This window comes from Neovison vison, chromosome 4 (genome assembly GCF_020171115.1).
Source record: "Neovison vison isolate M4711 chromosome 4, ASM_NN_V1, whole genome shotgun sequence".
Taxonomy (NCBI): Eukaryota; Metazoa; Chordata; class Mammalia; order Carnivora; family Mustelidae; genus Neogale; species Neogale vison.
The window spans coordinates 35618980-35644053 of record NC_058094.1 but is presented as its reverse complement, the minus strand read 5'-3'; the positions used below and the strand labels follow the sequence as shown (position 1 = coordinate 35644053).

General features: G+C 38.5%; 1 protein-coding gene across 1 annotated transcript in view; it reads right to left on the bottom strand.

Moving 5' to 3' along the window:
* NCALD (neurocalcin delta) overlaps positions 1-25074 on the bottom strand; it is a 270362-nt gene that overhangs the window by 136359 nt on the left and 108929 nt on the right. The window contains exon 3 of the mRNA XM_044245188.1: positions 14839-14925. The gene's annotated coding sequence lies outside the window, so the exon portion shown is untranslated. The remainder of the gene's footprint in view (positions 1-14838; positions 14926-25074) is intronic.

The window sequence follows — 25074 nt, the reverse complement described above, 5'->3', positions numbered from 1 at the left end:
CTGCTTAGAGCAAATCTAAGTTCAAATATAAAAAGGGAATGTTTTAAAGAAAGATATTAAGTAAGAAATAGTATAGATGGAATGTAGATATAGTAAAAATCACAAAGATGGGACACAGATGACTAAAGCTTGGGAAACTCTGTTTAATGGAAATGATTTGAAACCAAGAAGAACCGGGTATGATGTCAGCTTCTGGCCATACTTCGTCCCTCCTCGCAAAGCCCTGAGCTCAGGGCAGAGGGTAGGAATGCAGCTGTTACCAAGGCTGGGATTCACAATTTCACACCAGGGACCAAAATACAAAAGAGATATTTCTGAACAGATAAATCAAATTCATATCCTAATATAACCAAGGATAGTATTACCATTGACTTACAATTAGAAGCACTCTGATAAAATCCTTTCAGTTGAGAAGCTAAAAAGCCCAGAGAGGTCACATGATTTGGCTAGTTATCAACCCAGTGAAGAGTAGCAGAACTAGAACTCAAAGCCCAAAGTTTGCTCATTCTAAATCTTTCTATACTACATTCTTGTTGCCAGATGAGTCTTTCCGACACCCAAGTCTTACCTATTTCTGTTTCTATCTAGCTAGACTTAAGAGAGTAGCAGGAGGTAAAACCAGAGGGACAGTACAAGGGGGCAGGGGAGACTCTACCAAGACTTGGCCAGTATGAAATCTTTTGCAGGATTCAGCCAAAAGGTAGAGCTAATAATTGTATCTTCTCCAGGCAAAAGAGCCAGAGGAAGTGACATTAGAAAAGAACCGTCACTAGGACAGTCTGAAAATATTGCTATCGATAGAGTCCTCTTCACAGAGCCCTCTTTTAAAATATTTTCTTATGGAAAAAAAAGAAAAAAATAAAATGTTTTATCTTGGAATAATTTTAGTTTGTGGAAAAGTTGCAAAGGTAGTACGATAGATCGTTCACACATCCCTTACCCAACTATTAACTAACATTTTACACAGCTATGGTGTAGTTATCAAAACTAAAATTCATATTGGTACAACACTATTAAGTAAACTACAGGCTTTATTTGGATTTCTTCAGGTTTTTTGTTTTGTTTTGTTTTGTTTTTTCATTGTTTTGTTGTTGTTCTTCTAGGGTACAGCTTAGGATACCATACTGTATTTGTCATGAGCTCTCCTGAGACTCCTCCAGGTTGGGACAGCTTCTGGTCTTGCTCTTCATGACTTTGACACTTTACAAGAGGCCAAGTATTGTACAAACTTTCCTTCAATTTCCGTTCATCTCATGATTGGACTGGGATCAGGGTTCTGGGGAAAGAGTGCCCTTCTCATTTGCATCATAGCAATGGATACATGATATCGGTATGATTATCAGCAGTGACATTAACCTTGATCACGTGTCTATAAGGCTTACCCAATGAAAATTTTCTCTCTTCCTTTCCGTGTTCTGTTTGTTAGAAGCATGTCATTAAGTCCAGCCTACACGCACAGAAAATTAAGCTCCACCTTGTGGATGAAGAATTATCAAAGAATCTGTGATGTACATCAAAACTACCACAGTCATTAGTAAATATTTGAGAGAAATACATTAAGGCTATGCAAATATTCTCTTTCTCCTTAAATGTCTGCTGATTGATCTTAGGATTCACCAGTGGATCTTGCCCACAGCAATTATTGTTGTGATGTCCTAATGATGATTTTCTATTGCCCACATTTCTTCTACATTTATAGTTTAGAATTCATGTTTAAAAAAATATGCTCTTTCTATTCCATGTATTTATTTAATCATTTATTTATATCACTATGGACTCATGAATATTTATTTTATTCTTTCAGTTATAATCTAATATTATTATTATTTATTTTTTGGTCAAATTGTTCCAGCTTTGTCTATAGAGAACTTTGAGGTTGACTCCTGTATCCTTTTGACATGCTCTATCCTTTAAAAAAAAAAAGAAAAAAAGAAAAAAGGTTTTTTTTAGCACTTTCAAACTTTCTAGTATTATAAGGTGCTCCATATTTATCTTGCATGTTCTCTGCCTTAGCTCTACAATCAGCCATTTTTCCAATGATCCCTGGTTTCTTTAATTGGAGAAAGGTATTTAGAAACCAAGATGTGGAAGCTGGGTGCATTCATTTTTACTGGGGTGTCGTGCTTCCAGGCTCTCTCAATAGACAGTTAGAAAATACATGTACATATATGAACCCACATATACACACATATCAATATTAACTTCTATGTTAATTGTTTCTATATATAAACATGTACATATGTGTTTATGAGTATATATACATGCATACATACATATATGTGTATGTATTTGTGTAAATGTACTATAAATATATATATAGATATACATATTTCAGTATAAATATAAAATTATACTGAAATCCCCAGAAGTACTCTGAATATAACTGGCCTAATATTGACAATCAGTGTCAACTTAAAGGCTCCACCTTGTCTCTAAAGTCCTAGATTAGCAACTGTTATGGGTTGAATTGTGTCCCCACAAAAGATATGTTGAAATCTGAAGCCACAGTACCTCAGAATGATCTGATTTAAAAATGGGGTTGTTGTAGACATAATTAGTTAAGAGGAGGTCATACTGGAATATCCTTAATCTAATACGACTGGAGCCCTTAGAAGAAAAGGAGAAGGTAGAGACACAAAAGAAAGACAGCTATGTGAAGACAGAAGTGGGGATTGGAGTTATAGTGTCACAAACCAAGGAACACTGGAGGCTATCAGAGATGAAAGAGGCAAGGAATTATTCTTCCATAATAATAATGCTCTCTGGAGGGAGCATGGTCCTACCAACACCTTGATGGCAGACTTTTAGCCTCCAGAACTGTAAGAGAGTAACTTTCTGTTGTTTCAAGTCACCAGTTTGTGATATTTTCTTATGGCAGCCCTAGGAAACTAATACAGCACCTATATATCTGACACTATCCCCCCCCACTGGAATACTAGCTTTTATTGTTTGTTTGTTATGTTAGTCCCCATACAGTAAATCATTAGTTTTTGATGGAGTATTCCATGATGCATTGTTTGTGTATAACACCCAATGCTCCATGCAATACTATTTCCTGCCCTTTATATTCTGATAACACACAGATTATCCACTTTACTCCAAAGGCTATCTCAGTTATGTCACATTTAAGACCATCTGGATGCTTCCTAGACCTCTGTCCTTGGTAGCAAAGATAATATCTTATGTTTTGTTACATCACTATCACCTGGTTCAGTGCCAGGTACAGGTGCTCACTAAATGTTTGCCACTTGAACACTTACAGGCCTCCACTGTCTGTCAACCTACTAAAGTATCCAGGAAAGTCTTCTTTCTAATACCGCCCCCACTTTTTTCTTTTTGGCCTTAAGATCTACTAGGTAAGGTTCATTCATCTGTCTTTCCTTCCTTTTTCCCCTCCTTCCTCCCTTCCTTCTATCCTTCATTTCTCCTTTTTTCCCTACCCCCTACTGTCCCTACAACTAATATTCACTGAGCACATACCATGCATAGACTAGTTTTGGACACTAGAGAATTAACAGTGAACAAAAGAGACAAAAATCCTTGCTGCCTTGGAGGCTTACATTCTAATGAGGGAGAAAAATCTGGATTCTGAATGGCAAATTACCTATGTCTAAATGACATATAAGTAGTGGCACAGAATGATAGACTGTACTTTGGGAATGATTCCCATGGGTTATTTAGCCAGCTGTGCTCTGGTAGCTTCTTTCCCCAAACCAAAGCCCTTGGCTGAACAGCTGCACTGTTCTTACTCAATTTTTAAATTATTCTCTTCTCCCTAAGAAGGAGAGGGGGCTGAGGGAGAAGGGGAGAAAACAAACTGGCCAGAAAAAAGAGTAGAAAGGAAGGAATGAGAATATTGATTCTCCTACAATGTATTTTTTTTCCATAAGGAAAATTTTTGGTTACTATGATGCAAAAGCAATAACTGTTACATCTGAGTCTGAAGAAATTTCTAAACATTTCCTAAATAATTCAGCAGCTTCAGGCATACTAGGTCACATTACACAGTAAAAACCAGAAGCCACACATCATTCAATTCTGAACGAACTGACACTTAGAGTTATCATTTTAGCCAACTCAACTTTCCTCTCATTTTATATGATTCCTTCCCCAAACCATGCCTAATGTTCCTACAGTGTATTTTAACACCAACCCTTCCTGAGCTGTGTCAGGCCTTACCTATGTTAATGTCTTTGTTATAATTACACCATTAATTGAAAACACAACTGTATAACAATAGTGGCTAGACAGAATTGAGAGTTTGCTATGTGCCAGGAAGTGGTCTAGACACTCACCAACTTGATCCCACTTAGTCCCCACCACAATTCTATGAGACAAGTACGATCATTTTTCATTTCACAGATGAAGAGCTGGATGCTCAGAGAGGTAAAATCATTTGCTCTGAATCTCACAGTTAGTAATGGCAGAGTCCAGACACAGATGTCAGTGTGTCAGATTTCCAAGTCCTGACCCTTCCTCCTATTTTTAGGGAACCCTCCCTCTCCAATGGGCGGCACCAGCTGGCCAGAGCTGCCACCCAACACAACCTCCAAACAAAATTCCTTCCATGAAAATGTTCTTCTCAACAATGGACCCTCTTGCTGACCCTGTCCCTTTCAGCACATCATTGTGAGGATTTCTTTCTTTCTTTCTTTCTTTTTCCGAACTGCTCTGTCCCAGTGCTCTGTCTCCCCTGGTTACTGGGGTAACATATCTTGGGTGATATCTGCTGGATTTCCTATGGCCATGGCCTCTTTATCTTTCCCAGCACCTCTCAGCCTTCTAATTGTCTCCTTATTATTTAAGCCAGCATGAAGCAATTTTCCAAAACATCCAATTAGCAAGTGCACAGAAGGAACTGGGTCCATAATTAATTAGTGATTCTAGGACACAACAAAGCAAAAGTAAAGCCAAGGATGTGGAAAGCATTGAAAACTGAAACTACAGGAAGAAGAGACACACATTCCAGGACCCTTCCCCACGAGGGGCAAAGAATCCAACAATTTGCTCACTAATTCAAATCCCCAAAGCCCCTCCATACATTTTGGGACTGAACAACATCAATCATTGGGTGACAGTCCCAAGTGGAACATCTCCCCCTCAGGATGAATGGCTGCTTCTGTTTTTTTAGCAGTGAACTGATTCTTTGCCCATTGTTTTCATGAGAGAAGGTCGGCCCCTTTTTCCTCCCACAATTGTTCAAGCCTCTTCAGAGACAATCTTCCCTACAAGATGGCCCCAACCACAGGATTTCTTGTTCATCAGCAGAACAGAGGCCAAGTTAGAACATCAGGATTTAAGAGTCCAAGCTAGGATCACTGTGGCGGCCGAGAAAGGGAAGACTGTAGAAGAATGCCAGAATTCTCAGATGTACAGTTACTATTCCAATTTGGAGAAGAAAGGAGGGCTTTGGTAGAAGTTTATCCAGATACCAGATTCCCCAGACACCAACTCATTCTCAACACGCTTGTGAAGTGTAAATGGCAGGGGAGTGCTAGAACTGCTATTAGTGAAAGAGTTACCTTTTCATCAGGAGGAAATAAAGATGATTTCTTTGGGTTTTCTGGGGGGTTACCTTTTTCTTAGGAGGAAATAAGGATTATCCTGTATGGTTTTTGGTTAATATGGACTGTTATTATTGCCTGAAAGGCCAGAGCCAACTAAATAAGAAGTCTGAACGGCATCACAGCAATTTCCCACATCTCACAGGGATGACATCACCACCATCACATACTTGCCAGTAGGGAAAATTAGAAGACTTATATAGAACACTAGAGTTGTAGGAATCTTTCACTACTTTTTCTTACCCATAGCCTAATTTCCTTTTGGCTCTAGACTGAACTAACACTAGCTTTCAGGGCTGATTTCTGTACTTATGGGACTATACCCCAACCCATCCCACCAAGCCACAGTCTAAGCACTTTGATTACTACCATGGCAATGAATACAAGTAAGGTAAGATGAAAGGAAAGTGAAAATAGCCCCTAAGACCTTTATAAGACAGACTAGCTGCTGCCACTGCTGCTCAAAAAAGTAAATAACTATGATGCATGTTGCTAAGCAATGTTGCATTTTCAGTCCTTAATTACTCCATTAGTAACAAAGGATGACAAACTACATTTTGAGATTGATGAGATGCTTTACCTTGCTTCTGTGAATAATCAGCCTCAGCAACCATGGCTCCTAACACAAAGCAAAAATGGTTGTCCTTTGTCCCCTAGCTGGGATGCATATTAGAACTCAGTGGTATATGTCCCTTTGGAAAGTCTAAGGGTTCTCTGCTAACTCATCTCCCATGGTACTTTAAGTATTAAAGAAAAAGACATGAATTAATAAATAAGCACACATTCTTTCCCCAAAATGCTACTTTTTGCTTATGATATATGTATATGTAATGAGTGCTTGAAACTGTGAATTTTAAATACCATACCCTCAAAGGTTTGTAGTACAATGACTGTACAAATTATCCATCCTTCTGATTCAAAGATAGTGCTGTTCTGGGGGATTCTATGTGAAGGTGACCAACTCTGCAGACCAGTCCCAGATCCTGTGTTGATAACAACTACCTGTTGGTTTTTAGATGTTAGAAAATTGCTCAAAATGAGCTGTCAACTAATGGCTTCTTGCCCCTTTCCTCCAGTTACCCAGAATTCCCAGTTACTTAGTAAGTATTAGAAATAGTCTACAAGAAAGTAACCTCTTCGGCAGGATTCTACCTATGCAATTCTGGAACTTTTCATCTCCTTAGATAAGCAATGCTGCACAAGAGACACTACGATCTGAAAGAGCAGAGTCTTGAGCCAGACTTTCTATGGTAAATCTCAACTACACAAGTTCCCATTGAGTGCCTTGGGCAAATTCATGTCTTCCTGCCTCTATTTGCAATGATTAAATAAGTTGATATATGCAAATATATGCAAAAATAATATGGTATATGTTTAAAACAGTGTCTTCTCCTGGCCCCTTTTGGCTCTGGAGCAGAGCTATATAAGCGTTTGCAAGAATCTTCAAATACCTTCTTGAAACAGGCAAATACCTATTTGTAAAGGAGGAAAATACTGACTCCAGAATGCAACCTGAGGATCTGTATTTGCTGCTTTTATATTTCAGGGGAAGTCACCAATCTAGAGAAGCTAGAAATTGCCAAAATTTAAATTCCTATAGCATCAAACTGTTACTAATTATGGTTCTGGTCATATGCCATATGTTTCCCAGAAATAACAAATGTTCCATGGAAAAATAAGTGGCTAATAAGGGTGGGAAACACATATAGTAAATGTTCTTGTTTTTCTTGGCTGTTAACTTGAAAATAATGAAATACTCAATGAAAAGTGTCCAACTGCAGTGACTTCTTACCACTTCAGAAAGATATTCTTGAGCTACTGAAAGTTAGAAATCTATGTTCAAATAGCATCATCAAATAATTTATTCTGAATCTCTTACCTTTTAAATTTTGAAAAATTTAATCTCCCAGGTGTTTTTCCCAATAGAAATTACAGTGGTAGATGTTAAATTAACTCCATGTGATTCTCATTTTCAGAAACACAATTTTGACTAGTGAAGACTTTCAATGTGTCCCCTTGAGCGTCATGAAGAAAGTCTTTAAATATAGTTTTGTTTTTGTGGGGTTTTTTCCTTCTAGGAATACATTTCTCTCAATTTCTCAATATTGCTATTTAACAGGCTAAGTGTTTTAGACTTCTTTTAAACTCCTTTTATTTTACTTAAATGAATATGAGTGCAATGAGTTTTTGCAACTACCCAGTGAAAGAAAATTAAATTACTGATCAAGTGCTCTTCACTTACAAAGGCCATACCAGCAGTAGAAAGAAGAGGGTACATTTTATTTCAGTAGCTTTTACACTAAAGAGCAGAATTTTTTTTTAAATAAATCAGTCTGGTATTCTCCTTCATTCCTATTTTCTGATATAAGTAAGGCATGATAATCCTATAGGTGCTAAAAATTGATCAAGATCTGATCCAAGCTACTTTGCAGACAGGTGCTGTTACCTATAACATGATACTTCTACATGTAATATGTGTGCTTACTAGGTGACAGGCAATGTCTGGGACTAGAATTATAATAATGGAAAAAGCAGATGCAGACCCTGTCCTCATGAAGCTTATATCTGGGGCAGTGCTGCTTAAAGTGCTGTGGAGCACAGCAACCCCACGAACTATTCTTATCAGACTGCAATAGTGTTAGTATAGATATTACACATAATTGTTCAGACATTTTTCCAGTAGTTGGACATCACTGCAATACCCAAACGTGTGATTGAGTGAACTCATCTCACTGGATAGAGTACAGATGGGGTACATGCAGAACTGACATAATCAGCTTCCCACAGAGAAGTGTAAGTACTCGTTGTAGATAAGAAGATATGTATTGGCGGGACGCCTGGGTGGCTCAGTTGGTTGGACGACTGCCTTCGGCTCAGGGCGTGATCCTGGAGTCCCGGGATCGAGTCCCACATCAGGCTCCCAGCTCCATGGGGAGTCTGCTTCGCTCTCTGACCTTCTCCTCGCTCATGCTCTCTCTCACTGTCTCTCTCTCTCAAATAAATAAATAAAATCTTAAAAAAAAAAAAAAAAAAGAAGATATGTATTGGCATGTGATGGATTGGAAATTTAAAAAAAAAAAAAATCTAGCCCTCTCCAAGGATAGTTTGAAAAGCACTAGACTAATACTTTCTAAGCATTATAGGGAAGAGAGAAAGAGGGATGGAATGGAAGGAAGGAGAAAAGAAGAAAGGGAGAGAGAGAGAGACAGAGACAGGGCGGGGTGGAGAAAAAGAGAGAGTTTAATTCCAACTGAGAACATCTGCAAAGCTACATGAAAGAAATGATTCTTTTTTTTTAATTTTTTTTAATTTTTTTTTATTTATTTGACAGAGAGAGATCACAAGTAGGCAGAGAGGCAGGCAGAGAGAGAGAGAGGAGGAAGTAGGCTTCCTGCTGAGCAGAGAGCCCAATGCGGGACTCGATTCCAGGACCCTGAGATCATGACCTGAGCCGAAGGCAGCGGCTTAACCCACTGAGCCACCCAGGCGGATTTCATGATTCTTAAGCATGAATTTGAATTTCAGAGGTTAGAGGTCACAACACGAGAAGAGCTAAGAAGGCAGAAAAGGGCAAGGAGAGGCTCCTTATGCTGCTCAGGCCGCCTGGCTCATGGCTGTCAGAGAGCGATATGGAGACAGGAGCAAACGGAGTTAAGAAGATGAATCTGAAAAGGTGGGCTGTAGTCAGTTAGTAGAAAGCTTTGAGCATCAGGAAAAAGAATTAGAACTTTATTTTTGAGACAATGGTAGTTTTTAACTATGACTCAACATGATAGGGAAATAAAGGAAGCTCTATTTTACAAAATAATACTGGAGTCATTTGAAGTATATGCAATATTTTGAGGCAGGAAGCATTGAGGTAAATAATAACAGTAAAATATAATTTTAAAAACTAGTTTCCCTAATGGTGCCATATATTAGCCACATGTCGAAGTAAATGTATGCAATATTAAGTCTTCCCAGCACCACAGCATAGTAAAACACCACTTCAGAAGACCTAATCATGCGTGATTGAAGTGATTTTCAAATGCCATTGCTTCGCTTAACAGTGACAGAGAGAACGCACACTCTTCCCATTTTCAGAAACTTGGATTAAACCACAGATACTAAGGGAACATTAAACCACTATATTATTGTAATAACTTATACTTAAATGTCAAGTACCATCACCAAAGGACAAAAGAGTGGCACTTTTTTCTCTCTGTTGTTCTAAGCTTCCCATAAAACTACAATTGCACTCATTAAATGTGCCTCATTTAAGTTTCTCTGTGTCCCCAAAAGGCTATTAATTCCGGCAACTGATTGAGTTGGAGTCTTTTTAAGATTCCATAAATGTATCTTTAAAAAAAAAAATAGGTGAGCAACTAAGTAAGTTTTAAACTTTGAGGATAAAATTTTATAACATTGTAACAAATAAAACAAGCATCAAAGTATAGGCATCCTCGCCCCCCAAGAAACTGTATTGCCATGTTGGGATTTCACATGTTTGACTGAGTAAAAATGTAATTAATTACCCTTCTAAGATTGGTTTCATAATATTATTTTTAATTGTAATGTAAGAACTATAGAATTATAAAGATACCATCCTGTAAAACTGAAAGCTATGCATTTAGGATTGGACATGTTTGCAGTACAACCATAACACAAAGCTAGAAGACAGTGCTGGGAGTCGCTGATTACATGTACTAAGGCATTAGCAATGCAAGAGACGACTGCCATGATGGTGGGAGTCTACCGGCACCAGAGTGCTCCCAAACATTCTCCACTGCATAGGATAGCCCCTTGTGACAGAATGATCTAGTCCAAAATGTCAACAGAGCTGCAGTTGAGAAACCCTGTACTAAAGGACCCAAGGACCCCATTAACATTTCCATTATTCTTCTTGGCATACCTGGAAATAATCACGTTGATTCATGCAATCTGAATATCGGAAATATAGACATTTCCGGAGACTGAAACAGATTATTATTATGCCTCTCTTGGCTCTAATGAACTCTCCTCTGATTTCTGCAAGCAAGACCTGAAGGTGACCCTCACACGTGCCCTGGTTTAATTCTATCAATGGTGATACCTTATATGCAGATATGGAAACACTGCCAATCAGGAAATCTTCAAGCATATCTTCAGAAAAGACTCAAACAAGGTTCCAGGTATGTCTGTTTTTCTGAGTTGTAAGTCACTTATTATTTTAAGATGCATCATCAATTAAATAACAGCTTTTGGGAATGTGACAATGATATACATTTCCTTAAATGTAAACATTGATTTTAAGATGTGTATGTTTTTTTGGAGATGGTAAATGTGCAGAATCTACGAAGTATATTAAGTGTATAATAAAACATACAAAGCTCTGTGTTAAAACAAATAGACAGTGACATACTCTCCTTCTTGGATCCTTCTCCATCAATGTTAGCTTCCATTGTTTTCATTTAAGTCTTTTTATTGCTCCCCTCGTCTCCTGCCCACCACTCCAAGACGAGGAGGTAAGGTGCAACGTGGGCTGTGGTATCACTAAATCCTCAGAAACAAGTATACAAACCTCACAGCTTCCCTCTCTTATGCCCTCTCTTTAACTGAAATTAAATCTCTAAAATCTTTAACTGAATTAAGTGCCATAGAAGAACACCTAAGCATGGTCTTCGTGCTGCTAGAACATATCACTTTACTTAACTAAACAAAGGAATCACTACACTTAGATACAATGCAAAAAATATTTGAAATTATTTTTAAAATTTCACCTAAAGACTACCCACACTGCTCATGAACAAACACTTACATTAAGACTATACATCTCCTTATTGGCATATTATCTGCTTGTTCCATTAGAATTTAGGATCCATGTGAACAGGGATTTTGTCTTGTGTGCATTGGCTGAATGAGTGAATGAAAGAAAGGATGAATGAATATCATCTCTCAAAGAGCACAGTCGTTATAAAGTCTCAAGCTTCTTTTATTTTCACACTAGTGATAGAAGACAATAGGACTCATTCTGTTAGAAACTATTCATTTTCATTCATGTTCTACTAAGTCTTTCATGATCTACTCCTGCCACTTTTCTAGCTTTCCCTCACATCATGTCCCTCTTGCTCTCCAGCAACACTGGCCTGGGTGCAGTTCCCAGTAAGTGCTATGTTCTCTGCTACCCCAGGTCCTCCCAGAACACTCTCCTCCAACCCAACCTCTTCCAATTTCTTCAGGGAAGTCTACCCTGATGACTACTTACTAAATGTAGTACCTGTATTTTATGGTCTCAGTTTCCCATGTTTGGTTTTTTCCCATCGTAGTAGTGATCACATTGGTAAAATGTGCACAGTTATTTGATGACCATGTCCGTCCCATCCCACAACACTCAACTGTAGGCAGAAACCCTGCCTGTCTTGTCCCCCATTAATATCTCCATGATTTAACACAGTGCCTGTCATAGAGCAAGTATTCAATACGTATTTATTGGATGAATAAATGAATTATGTTTCTAGGAACATTATGTTATAGAATATAAAAGTCCAGTTTGGATTGTATCATTCTCCACTAGAGCTAAATTGGTAGATGCTTTATCAACACTTTTTGGTTAATTGCAATCATTTATCTACTGTCACTAAACAATCTGCTCTTAAGTCTATATGACACTAAGTCTACATGTCGCAAAATTGCTAGAAATCAATTGCTCTCTTTCTATTCTTTTTCCCCCCTACATACTAATAAAAAAGCACCTTGGTTTATTATTTTTTTCCACTGAATTTATTGGCTATTTTTACATTAAGAACATGACTGTGTGGAAAATGGTTGTCAGGGAATCAATTATTTGGATGATCAGTATTGGTCTCTGAAAACATCTGGAAGCATACTTTAATTATCCCCTAGATATTTGGCATCTTGTGTTCTCAGCTTCTGAGATAATCTCTCCTCATGACTGTTCTTGAATGAAAGACATTTTTTGACAGGAAAGGTGGGTTTTTTTTATTTGTTTTGTTTTTGTTTGTTTGTTTGTTTGTTTTGATAGAGGAGAATTTATAGGACATTGAAAATAAAGAGTGGCAAGCTCCCAGGCTAAAAGGATCAAAATCCTATTTTTTAAGAGGAGAAGGAAAAGGGTCTTCAGTGCAGAAAAGTATAGAAAAATAGAATTCCATGCAATGTCATGTAACTGAGAAAGTAGTTACATAGGAAGCCTTGGGGAAGGTAAGGATTTCTTGAGGATCTAGATGGAATGACTCTAGCCTAAAGGAGCTAAAGAGAGAAACCCAGGTGACAGGAAATCAGAAATCATTGTAAACCTGGACGTTAGTCATAAACTTCACCTTAAAATAGTTTCTTTGCATGTCTCTTTCCTATCTATTGCTATCAAGATCTCTGTCAGTAGGTAAGAGTATCTGAAATTCTTGAACAAGATTACAGAAAGCACAGAAAATGGGACAGTATTTGCCAATTTCAGCCATCCAGGTGGAAAGCCCCAGTTAGGAGGTTTAGTCTCCTCATCCCTGCTGTACCCACTCCGCTCTCACGACAACAGCTGTTGAGCAGGAAGTGGCTCCTTCACTGCCTCAAGACTTTTCCTATCAATTTCTCATTCAAATTGTTCTTTTTTGATTCTGGAAGATGCCTTGAATGTGCGGCATGAACTCCTACAACCTAGCCTCTCTTTGCTCTACAGAAACCAGAGATGAAGTTGAGTGTAGCTGGGGCTCACTCACACAGAGAATCTACAGTAGGGACCTGTCCCCAAGATCACAGAAGAGAGACCTGCATGCTTGAGGAGGGGCAGGGATACCAGAAGCCAATAGCAGACATGTTGATTCTTTGCACCTCCAGGTCAATGGGAATGGTTCTTATATTAAATCTTAACTCATGCTTTCCTATCGTTTGGGCAAGAACACACATTTTCCTTATTTAGTTTGATGTCAGAAAGATCCAAGGAACTCATGCAATGGCTACAATCATGTTTACGGTTGTGATGATTATAAGTATTTCAACCAGATTATCACAAGAAGAAAGAGCCTCTAGAGCTGTCTGATCACTACCAACGTAAATGCACAATTCTATCTTGGTCTCCAGGAGAAATATATTGGGGTTTAGGCTCAGTTCTCAATGATATGAAGGAAAAAAAAGTTAGAGTTTGTTTAGCATGACTTCAAATATTTCATTACTGTCCTATGTATCTCATTAAAAGGACTGTCCTATCAGATTTGGAATACAGACTTTCTCACTTTCACTTTCTTGTTACATACAGATAAGCCATGTTGTTCATCTAATACCCAAACCAAAGAGACTTAATGGGGATAAACAAAGTGGGATGAAAAAGAGATGAGTCCACTTAAATTTCATTTTACATCAACTTACTTCCTTTCCCTGCCACATCACAAAAATACAAAATAAGGTTCTGTTTTCACCCACATTTACTTTATTTTTGCCATTTGTTCTTCATTTCAAACTACCTGGGCAAGTAAATGTTAGCTTAATATTGATGCCTTGTTTACAAACAGCCATAAAAAAATATTACCAGGGTCTAAGCCATATTATTACCTTGCTTATAAATCTTATCTGGCTCTCATCTGGGACCATTAGCATATCTTGAAAAATTTCCAAGAACTTCATATACCAGTAGATTTCACTTCCTAAAAAGCCAATTTCCTAAATATTCAATGAGATGGCTTTTGAGACCCACCCACATCAACAAATTAGGAAAGTAATGATGTTCCTATCTTAACAGGAAATCCACTACTGCGGGTGCTGCTGCCCTAATTATACCATAATAGAATTTCAAAAGAATTGTTTCTGAATTAAAAAAAAAAATCCCATCTACTTGCTGCACAATATCGGCTTCAATTTTCCACACTGTAAGAGTAGATTTAGAAAGTAAAAAAGGGTACATATATATTGCTTTTTTTCCCCTCCAGGAAGAAAGTCAGGTTTTTACCTTCGTGATCATGTCTCCTGTTAGTTTTTTATTTTTAAAGCAAATTTCTCACACTTAAATAAGGTTTCCGTTTAATCAGAATCACCACAGAAGAGAACAGATTTTTTTTTAAAAATGGGAACATGTCATAGTTTTCTTGTCAGTAACATACAAATTCATCAAGAATTAAAGTGGAAATAGATACCGTGTGGCCAAGGTTTAATGGCAGATTAATAAGCTAGCATTTGTTATTTACCAGACAGCAAACATATAAACGCAACAACCTAGCAGAGATGCAACATTTTTGCATTCTGAATCATAACTTAATAATAATCACAATTTAAAACCCACACATTCAAGAGGTTAAAAAAGGGAACTCACAATATACAGTCGGGCAGCGTCTTGGGTCACAGAGCCTTCCGCAGGATCACGACAGATTTTATCACCAGCAGCTCAAGGGCCCTGCAACTGAGATCACTCATAATTAAATAATATTTTACTTGAACATTTGACAGTTCAGTAAGCATTATGTAAGGCCGTTACTTTTGTTTCTTCTGCAGTTGCCTTTGCAAACAGGAAACAGGAAACACACCTACAAGAACACTGACATATCTCAGCCTAATTGGTTTTTGGCTCAAATTACCCAAGGGCAAATCTTCTATTACAGGGGTGATAAGTACAGTCCCCAAAAGTATAAGACTCAGGTCCTAACCTTTCACAGTTTAAAATCTTCTAGATAGATGCTATGCAGGCCATTTATTACAGAGAGCGACAGGCTCTCTTAGTAACATTCAGACCTTATGACCTTAATCTGGGAAGGACTATAAATCTCAGAATAAACTCATGTATATACCAATATGTATATGTATGAATACATATTATATATGTAATATACAGACAGGTTTGCATGTATTACATATATACACATAAATATATACTATATTAATATATTATTTAAAAATATATAGATATATAAGTAATGTATTACTTTACTTTTTTAACATCTTAATTTTATTTTTTTTCATGTTCCAAGATTCAATGTTTATGCACCACACCCAGTGCTCCATGCAGTATGCGCCGTGCCCTCCTTAATACCCACCTCCAGGCTAACCCATCCCCCCACCTCCCTCCCTTCCAAAACCCTCAGTTTGTTTCTCAGACTCCACCATCTCTCATCTTTCATCTCCCCCTCCAATTCACCCCATTTCACTTTTTCTTTTCCTAATGTCCTCGTTGTTATTCCTTATGCTCCACAAGTAAATGAAGCCATATGATAATTGACTTTCTCTGCTTGGTTATTTCACTCAGCATAGTGTCTTCCAGTCCCATCCATATTGATAAAAAAATTTGGGTATTCATTCTTTCTGATGGCTGTGTAATATTCCATTGTATATATGGACCATATCTTCTTTATCCATTTGTCTGTTGAAGGGCATCTCGGCTCTTTCCACAGTTTGGCAATTGTGGCCATTGTTGCTATGAACATTGGAGTACCTGCAGGCCTTCTTTTCACTACATCTGTATCTTTGGGGTAAATACCCAGAAGTGCAATTGTAGGGTCACAGAGTAGCTATATTTTTAATTTGGGGGGGGGAATCTCCACACTCCACACATTGCATTCCCACCAACAGTGTAAGAGGCTTCCCCTTTCTCCACATCCCCTCCAACACTTGTTTCCTGTCCTTTTGATTTTGTCCATTCTAACTGGTGTAAAGTGGTATCTCAATGGGTTTTTATTTGAATTTCCCTCATGGCTAGTGAGCATTTTTCATGTGTCTGTTAGCCATTTGTATGTCATCTTTGGAGAAGTGTCTGTTCATGTCTTCTGCCTATTTTTTGACATGATTTTCTGTTTTTTGGGTGTTGAGTTTGAGATCTTGGATATCAGTTCTTTGTCTGTAGTGTCACTTGCAAATATCTTCTCCCATTCCGTGGGTTGCCTCTTTGTTTTGTTGACTGTTTCCTTCGCTGTATAGAAGCTTTTGATCTTGATAAAGTCCCAAAAGTTCATTTTTACTTTTGTCTCCTTTGCCTTTGGAGACATGTCTTGAAAGAAGTTGCTGTGACTGATGTCAAAGAGGTTACTGCCAATGTTCTCATCTAGAATTTTTATATAATATATTATTTTAAATAACATACATTTTTTCCTGGAACATATATGGAAACTATCATTCAGGGATCTTTTGGCTACAAATAACAGAAACCTCCAACTCAAACTCACTTATTCAAATAAATAACAAAACAAGGAAATATTTTGGTTCATTGAGCTGGGGAAAAAATATCCAGACGTAGGGCTGGTTTGGGGAAAACAGGGGTTCACTACATCATTTGATTCTCTGAAATTCCCTTGGCACAGGCATTCTCTGCAGATCCATTTCCACTTCAGGCTGCTGCCCTTTGGTGCAAAAAAAAAAAAAAAATACTCCCTGTAGGGCACCTGGGTGGCTCAGTGGGTTAAAGTCTTTGCCTTCAGCTCAGGTCATGATCCCAGGGTCCTAGGATCAAGCCCCACATCAGGCTCTCTGCTCAGCTGGGAGCCTGCTTCCTCCTCTCTTTCTGTCTGCCTCTCTGCCTACTTGTGATCTCTGTCTGTCAAATAAATAAAATCTTAAAAAAAAAAAAAAACAACAAAAAACCCTCCCTGTAGCAGTTTAAGACTACATATGTGTCCCCCAAGAAGACAGCGTCAGCACTTTGGCAGTCCCAGATTCTGAGGCCTCTCAGATTGCCCATCACTGAATCAGTCACTATACTTTGCTGAAACACTTTGAACTCATCAAGCCTTATCCCTGGAGGTGAGGGGAGGATCATTCCAAAGAAAAATCACACGGAAGGTCATTCAGGATATTGAGAGGAAGGGGAAGAGATTATTGTGGAGGAAATCAACCAATGTCCACCACAACTTCTGACAATAGTCTGAAGATAGGTATTTGAGGATGCTTATTTATGAAAACACAAGTTCTTGCACTATTTAACGATGTCAACAAGAGAATGAGCTGAGGTTCAAGAGATAGTGATTACCCAAATCTTTACATTCAGCAGGACTTTCTGTTAACATCGGATTTGCTCTCTAAGAAAATAGGTCAGAATATTTCCACTGGGGGTTCCTGGGTGGCTCAGCCGGTTAAGGCTCTGACTTCAGCTCCTGTCATGATCCCAGGGTCCTGGGATCGAGCCCCACATTGGACTCCCTGCTCAGCAGAGAGTCTGCTTCTCCCTCTCCCTCTGCCCCTCCTTCCTACTTGTGTTCTCTCTATCTCTCACTCTCAAATAAAGAAATTAATTAAATAAATCTTTTTAAAAACAGAATTTTTCCACTGTGTTTATGAAATACAGTTTATAGTCTATGAAGTGTTCTTGCCTTTGATCTTCCATTCTGACATCCAAACAAACAACCCTGCAGGGGTAAGGCGGGTGGCGGGGTGTGTGTGTGTGTGTGTGGGCAGGCATTCCCATTGGAAGCTTAGAGGGTGGGGCAGACACTGCTGGTTACCTATCCAATGCCCTGTCAACTGTTTTTCCTTACAGAACTTTGGTTTTGTTCAGAGCAGCAATTTGCCCTGTAAAAACTACAGCTAAGGATGGGCAGGTAGCACACTTTGGGCCCTGGCCATGTAAGCCTAAGTAACTATGTGGGGCTCCCAGAAAAGATCCTTAAAAGAGCTCTCCACTCACTTTTTGAACTTTGCCCTTCCTCTTCTTCATGCCTGAAACATTGATTCAATGCCAGAGATAAAGACATATTTGCAGTCATGAAGTGACAAGCATGAAGACAAAAGCCACATGCTGTGAAGATTAAACTGAAAAAAAGTGCCAGTACACTGGCCCTGGTTTGCCTGCTTCTGGGCTGTTACATGAGAGGGAAAAAAAAAAAAAGGAGAGGAGGGAGGAGGGGAGAGGAAGGGAGAAGAGAGGAGAAAAGATAATAGAAGAGAAGAAAGACAAGAGAAGAGAAGAGAGAAAAAAGAAAAGAAAAGAGAAAAGGAAAGGAAAGAAAGGAAAAGAAAAGACAAGTCAAGAAAAGAAAAGAAACCCCTCTATTTGGCTAAGCTTACTGTAGAAGGATTCTTGTTACATGCAGCTGAACACACTTTGGCTACCAGGAGGTTGCGTGAACATGTAATGACAGATCAAGGCTTAATTCCTGGGCTCTTGACTCCTTGTCCAGTGACATTGCCAATGAATTGCAGGGCATCTCCAAAAACAGAATCTGTCCTCTGCATACCATGCAAACAGGCATTTTAAATTTATGCTTTCTTTCTCAACAAATGGCTTCTTTACATGATCTGAACCGCAGTTCAAATGGTGAGAACAGTTTCATTGTTTTTGTTTTTTTGGTTTCTTTAGCTTTTTAACATGTGACACTCAAGCACTTGGAGAACTGCTAAGACACAAATGCATTGGCTACCGTAAAGAAGCCCATCATTTGACCAAAATTTCTTTTGAAGCTGCCTAGGGAAGAACTGGCCGTCTTCTGAAATCTTGCCATGTTGGACGTTTCTTAATGGACCTTCTCAGTCACACGGGTATTAAAAGACAAAAGAGGGGTTTTGGTGTCTGGTTCCGCATGTGAGGGGCTTGGAAATCACCATTCTGCCCTAACAAGTAGAATTCAATAACTCTTCTTGGGTCTGTAAGAGAGGGAAGGACACAGGGAAAACCTCTGCCCCCAAGACTGGAAAGAGGAGCAGGGGAATACAGGGAGTCTTGGCTTCCCTGGGCAGGGACTTACCTGCAGAAACTGCCATAGGAAGCAGGGCTAGGGTAGGAAGACCTGACTTGTCATTTCTGAGTTGCTGGAATCTCTGTGGGGCAACTAAAGTGCCAGGGGAACCCATCAATAAAAAAAGGGGGGTCCTCACAACACTGTGAGATATACTTCCAGGACATCTACCAGATTCCCACAGTCAGTGTCAGAGGAAAACCTCCTCCAGCTTCCAGAATGCAAAGGGGGAAAGGAGCCATTTTGAAATATGCCAGAGTACTCTGTTCTTTTTTTTTTTAAGATTTTACTTATTTATTTGAGAGAGAGAGAGAATGAGAGAGAGAGAGAGAATGAGATGGGAGAGGGTCAGAGGGAGAAGCAGACTCCCAGCTGATTAGGAAGCTGGATTGTGGGGCTCAATCCTAGGACTCCAGGATCATGACCTGAGCCAAAGGCAGTTGCTTAACCAACTGAGCCACCCAGGGGCCCCAGGGCACTCTGTTCTTAACAAAACCTGCCCTCAGAGTAAACTAGTTAACTGGAGCCTAACCTGCTGGAGTGTTATGAAGACCTAACTGATGTGGGGAAGGGAAATACTGGATCCAGTCTCCTCTAGCCTTCCACTGTGGGAGGAGGGAAATACTCAACTGCAGCCCACGCTAGCCATCCTGAGAAAAGGAGGAGAAAAAAACTAGAACATTGTGAAGGTCACAGTCCAGAGACACAGGCTCACTAAAAGACTGAGACCTAATCATAGGATGTGCAGAGCACCTCCCATCCCTGAAAATCTCACCACCAGGATACTAAAGATCTATTTATAGCAGTTCCTATCACCTGGTACATCATGTCTGGCTATCAGGAAAAAATTACAAGGCATACCAAAAGGAAAAAAAAATCACAATTTGAAGAGATAGAGCAAGCAGCAGTACCAGTCAAGGGTGGGAAGATGGAATTAAAAGACAACAGAGCTCTCACAAAGGATGAAATAATTCACTGAGCCAAAAGTCAAGGAGGAGCCATACCCAGAGATCAATCCCCGAGGGATTGCAAAATGTTAAAACTTGTAGAAAAAAACATGAAGAACATGTTTTGGATCTCCAAATGGGAAAGCAGTTCTTAAGGCACAAAAGCACTAATCACAGAAGGAAAGACTGATAAAAATTGCTCCATTATAATATTAAGATCTTTGTTTATAAAAATGTACAACAAAGAAAGCAGAAGGCATGCCAACATCTGAGACAAGTATGCAACAAGTCAACAAAAGACCAGTATTCAGATTATATAAAGATACGTTACAAATCAGAAAGAAAAAGACAACACAATAAAAAAATGAGCAACACATCTGACACGTTGTCCCAGAAGAGAAAAACAAGAATGGGAAATGTACATGTAAAAATATGAGCAAACTCATTTGTAATCAGGAAAATGAAAATTAAACTGATGGTGAGAAGTTGATAGAAGACTTGCAAACAATTTAACCTTAACTCATGAAGCTGAATGTTTATATGCCTTCCAACTGAATAACCCCACTCTTACCTATATTCTCTAGAGAAATTCTTATATGTTGACCCTGGAAGACACGCACAAAATCTTTATAACAACTTTCTTTATCATAACAAAGTGCTATGTTTAACACAAATGTCCATCAACTGTTAAGCAATTAAATAAACTGAGTTATATACATACAATGAAATACTAGACAACAAGGAAAATCAATAAATCTGAGCTACAGGCAACAACTTGGGAGAACCTTAACAGCATAATGAATGACAAAAAGCAAGTATGAGGTAACTACATACAGATAGAGACCTTCTCTCCCTCCTCCCTTCCCTCCCTCCCTCCCTTCCTTCCTTTCCCCCTTCCTTCCCTTTTCTTGTTTTATAAATAAGACCCAAGAATAGCAAATGCAGACAATATTTTTGTTTAGGTAAGCCCATATGTGATACATATTTTACAGTTACATATCATTTTGTCACAATCTTTGTGAAGATTTGTGTAACCAGCACTGCAGTCAAGATGCAAAACTACTTATCACCCGAATGTTTACTGCAGCAATGTCTACAATAGCCAAACTATGGAAAGAACCTAGATGTCCATCAACAGATGAATGGATAAAGAAGATGTGGTGTATGTATACAATGGAATACTATGCAGCCATCAAAAGAAATGAAATCTTGCCATTTGCGACGACGTGGATGGAACTAGAGGGTACCATGCTTAGCGAAATAAGTCAATCGGAGAAAGACAATTATCATATGATCTCCCTGATATGACGAAGTGGAGATGCAACATGGGGGGTTTGGGGGGTAGGAAAAGAATAAATGAAACAAGATGGGATCAGGAGGGAGACAAACCATTAGTGACTCTTAATCTCACAAAACAAAGTGAGGGTTGCTGGGGGGAGGGGGGTTGAGAGAGGAGCATGGGGTTATGGACATTGGGGAGGGTATGTGCTTTGGTGAGTGCTATGAAGTGTGTAAACCTGGCGATTCACAGACCTGTACCCCTGGGGATAAAAATACATTATACGTTCAAATAAATAAATAAATTAGTAAATAAATAATGCAAAACTACTTATCAGCACACAGAATTCCTTCCTACTACCATTTTACAGGTACACCCATCCCCTCTGCTCCCACCCCTTATCTCTGGAAATCACTAATCTGTTTGCCAGCTTTATAATTTTGTTATTTCTAGAATGTTAATAAGTGGAGTCATATAATATATGTGGTTTTTTGATAATGTCTTTTTGATATGTGACCTTTTGATATTTAGAGGCCCTATAATATGTGAACTTTTTTTTTTTATAACTGAGCATAATGACCTTGAGATCCAAGACATTGCTTGTACTCACGTGGTTGTCTGCATCTGGTTTGTTCCCTTTTATGGCTGAACAGTATCTCGTGGTTTGGATGTACCATGGTTTGTTTAACCACTCACCTACTGCAGGGCATTTTGGTTGTTTTTGGGTTTTGGCTTATTGTAAACAAAGCTGTTAGGGAAAACTGTCTATAGGTTTTTTTGTGGATATAAGTTACTTCTCTGGGATATATGCCCAGGATAGTGATTGCTGGGTCAGATGGTTGAGTCTGTTTAGTTTTTAAGAAACTTCCCAGCTATTTTCCAGAGTGGTTGTACCAGTTTAACCACCAGCAATGTATGAAAGATTCAGTCTTCTTTGCACCTTCGACAGAGGGTTCCCATCTTTTATTCCTTGATCTAATCATTTGTTTATGACCCATATCAAAGCTCCTCTACAGGAATAGAAGGAGGGATCCTAGACTCCCTGAAGACTTTCTCTCTTCTTTCCTTCTCTTTGATGCCTGCTGGCAGTGATATGTTTAGAATAGAGCACTTCACAACCTGGGGCCTGACTTTAAGGGGTCAAAAGTTTCCCTAAAATTCTATACAAAAGTTTGTCTGCATGTATTTTTCTCTAGGGAATGAGTTTTTAGCTCAGAGAGATTCAGTTTGGCCACATCTTGGCCAATATTTGGTATTATTGCTATTTATTTCAGGCTGTTCTAATAGATGGGTAGTGGTATCTCATTACAGTCTTCCTTTGCATTTCCCTAGTAGTTAGTAATGCTAAATACCTTTTCATGTGTGTATCTGCCAACTGTACATCCTCTTCAGTGAAATGCCTCTATCTTTTGAATATTCTCTAGTAGAACTTTTTTATCTGTTAAGTTTGGAGTTCTAGATATAGTGTAGGTATAAGTCCTTTATCGGGTACATGTCTTGTAAGCATTTTTTCTCAGACTGTAGCTTGCCTTTTCGCATTTCTTGATATATTCTTTCAAATTAATGTTTTTGTGTTCTTTGGCTACATATACAGTACTGCGATTACTGGATTATAGGGTAGTTCTATTTTTAACTTTTTGAGGAATCTCCTTGCTGTTTTCCACATTGGCTGCACCACTTTGCACTCCCACCAACAGAGCTTAAGAGCATAACAAATAGCAGGGAGGACAAGGGGCGTTAGAGAGGAGTAGGGAATTTGGGTAAATTGGAAGGGGAGGTGAACCATGAGAGACTATGGACTCTGAAAAACAGTCTGAGGGGTTTGAAGTGGCGGGGGGGTGGGAGGTTGGGGTACCAGGTGGTGGGTATTATAGAGGGCACGGCTTGCATAGAGCACTGGGTGTGGTGAAAAAATAATGAATACTGTTTTTCTGAAAATAAATAAATTGGAAAAAAAAAAAAGTTCCTTTTCCTTCACATCCTTGCTCACACTTGTTTCCTGTGTTTTTGATTTTAGTAATGTTGACAGGTGTGAGGTGATAGTTCACCATAGTTTTGATCTGCAGTTCCCTGATGAGTGATGTTCAGCATCTTTTCATATGTCTCCTGGCCATCTCTTTGTTTCCTTTTCATATAAATTTTTACAGTAATCTTATCTGTATCTACAAAAAAAATTTTCTAAAATTTTAAAAGAATTTCATTAAACCTAAATATCAATTTGAGTAAAATTGACATCTCTACTATGTTGAATCTTCCAATCTATGAATATAGTATGGTTCTCCGTTTATTTGGATGTTATTTGATTTCTTTCACCAGCATTTTGTAGTTTTCAGCATACAAATCCTATACATGTTCTGTTAGATTTACACTTAAGTATTCTGTATGTTTTCGAGCTATTATAAATGATATTGTATATTTAATTTCAATACCCATGCACACATTGCTAGTATACAGAAATACAATTGATTTTCTTTTAAGATTTATTTATTTATTTGACAGACATCGCAAGTAGGCAGAGAAGCAGGCAGAGAGAGAGAGAGAGAGAGAGGAGAAAGCAGGCTCCCTGCTGAGCAGACAGCCCAATGTGGGGCTCAATCCCAGGACCCTGGGATCAAGACTTGAGCCGAAGGCAGAGGCTTTAACCCACTGAGCCCAGGCACCCCTACCATTGATTTTCTATGTTTATTTTATATCCTGCAACTTAGCTGAACTCACTTTTTAGTTCTAGTTTTTTTTTGTTTTGTTTTGTTTTGTTTTGTTTTTTTGTAGATTCCACTGGATGTTTTTCATGCCATCTGCAAATAGAAGCAATTTTATTTCTTGCTTTCGGATCTATATGTCTTTATTTTCTCTTCTTATTTTATTGTACTGTATAGAACTTTCAGTGGTATGTTGAATAGGAATAATGAGAAAGGATATCCTTGTCTTGCTCCTGATATTACGGGGAAAGGATTTAGTCTTTCACTACTAAGTATGCTGTTAGCTACAAGTGTTTGATATTCTTAAATCAATATTAAGAAGCTCCCCTCTATTCCTATTTTTCTGAGGCTTTTTTTTAAAATCATGAATTACTGAATTTTGTTGAATAATTTTTCTGCTTCAATTAGCACAATTGTGATTTTTTTCCTTTAGACTGTTTACACAGTGGAGTATACTGTTGATTTTCAAATACTTTTAAAATATTATTTATTTACTTGACAGAGACAGAGAAAGAAAGAGCACAAGCAGGCACAGTGGCAGGCAGAGGGAGAGGGAGAGGGAGAAGTAGGCTCTCCTCAGAGCAGTGAGCCTGACATGGGTCTTGTCTTGATCCCAGGACCCTGGGATCATGACCAGGGCTGAAGGCAGACACTTAACTGACGAACCCACCCAGGCACCCTGATTTTCAAATGCTGAATGAGCCTTGCATCCCCAGAATAAATTCCACATGGTCAGGATATATAATTATTTGTATATATTGCTGAGTGGTATTTGCTAATATTTTATTAGGGAGTTTTGCATATATCTTCATGAGAGCCTTTAGTCTCTAGTTTTCTTATGTTGTACTGTCTTTTTCTAGTGTTGGTATCAGAGTAGCCTCATAAAATGTATAAGTGTTCTTCTATTACTAAGTGTTCTTCTATTTTCTGGAAGAGATTTATAGGGTTGATGTTATTCTTCTTTAAATA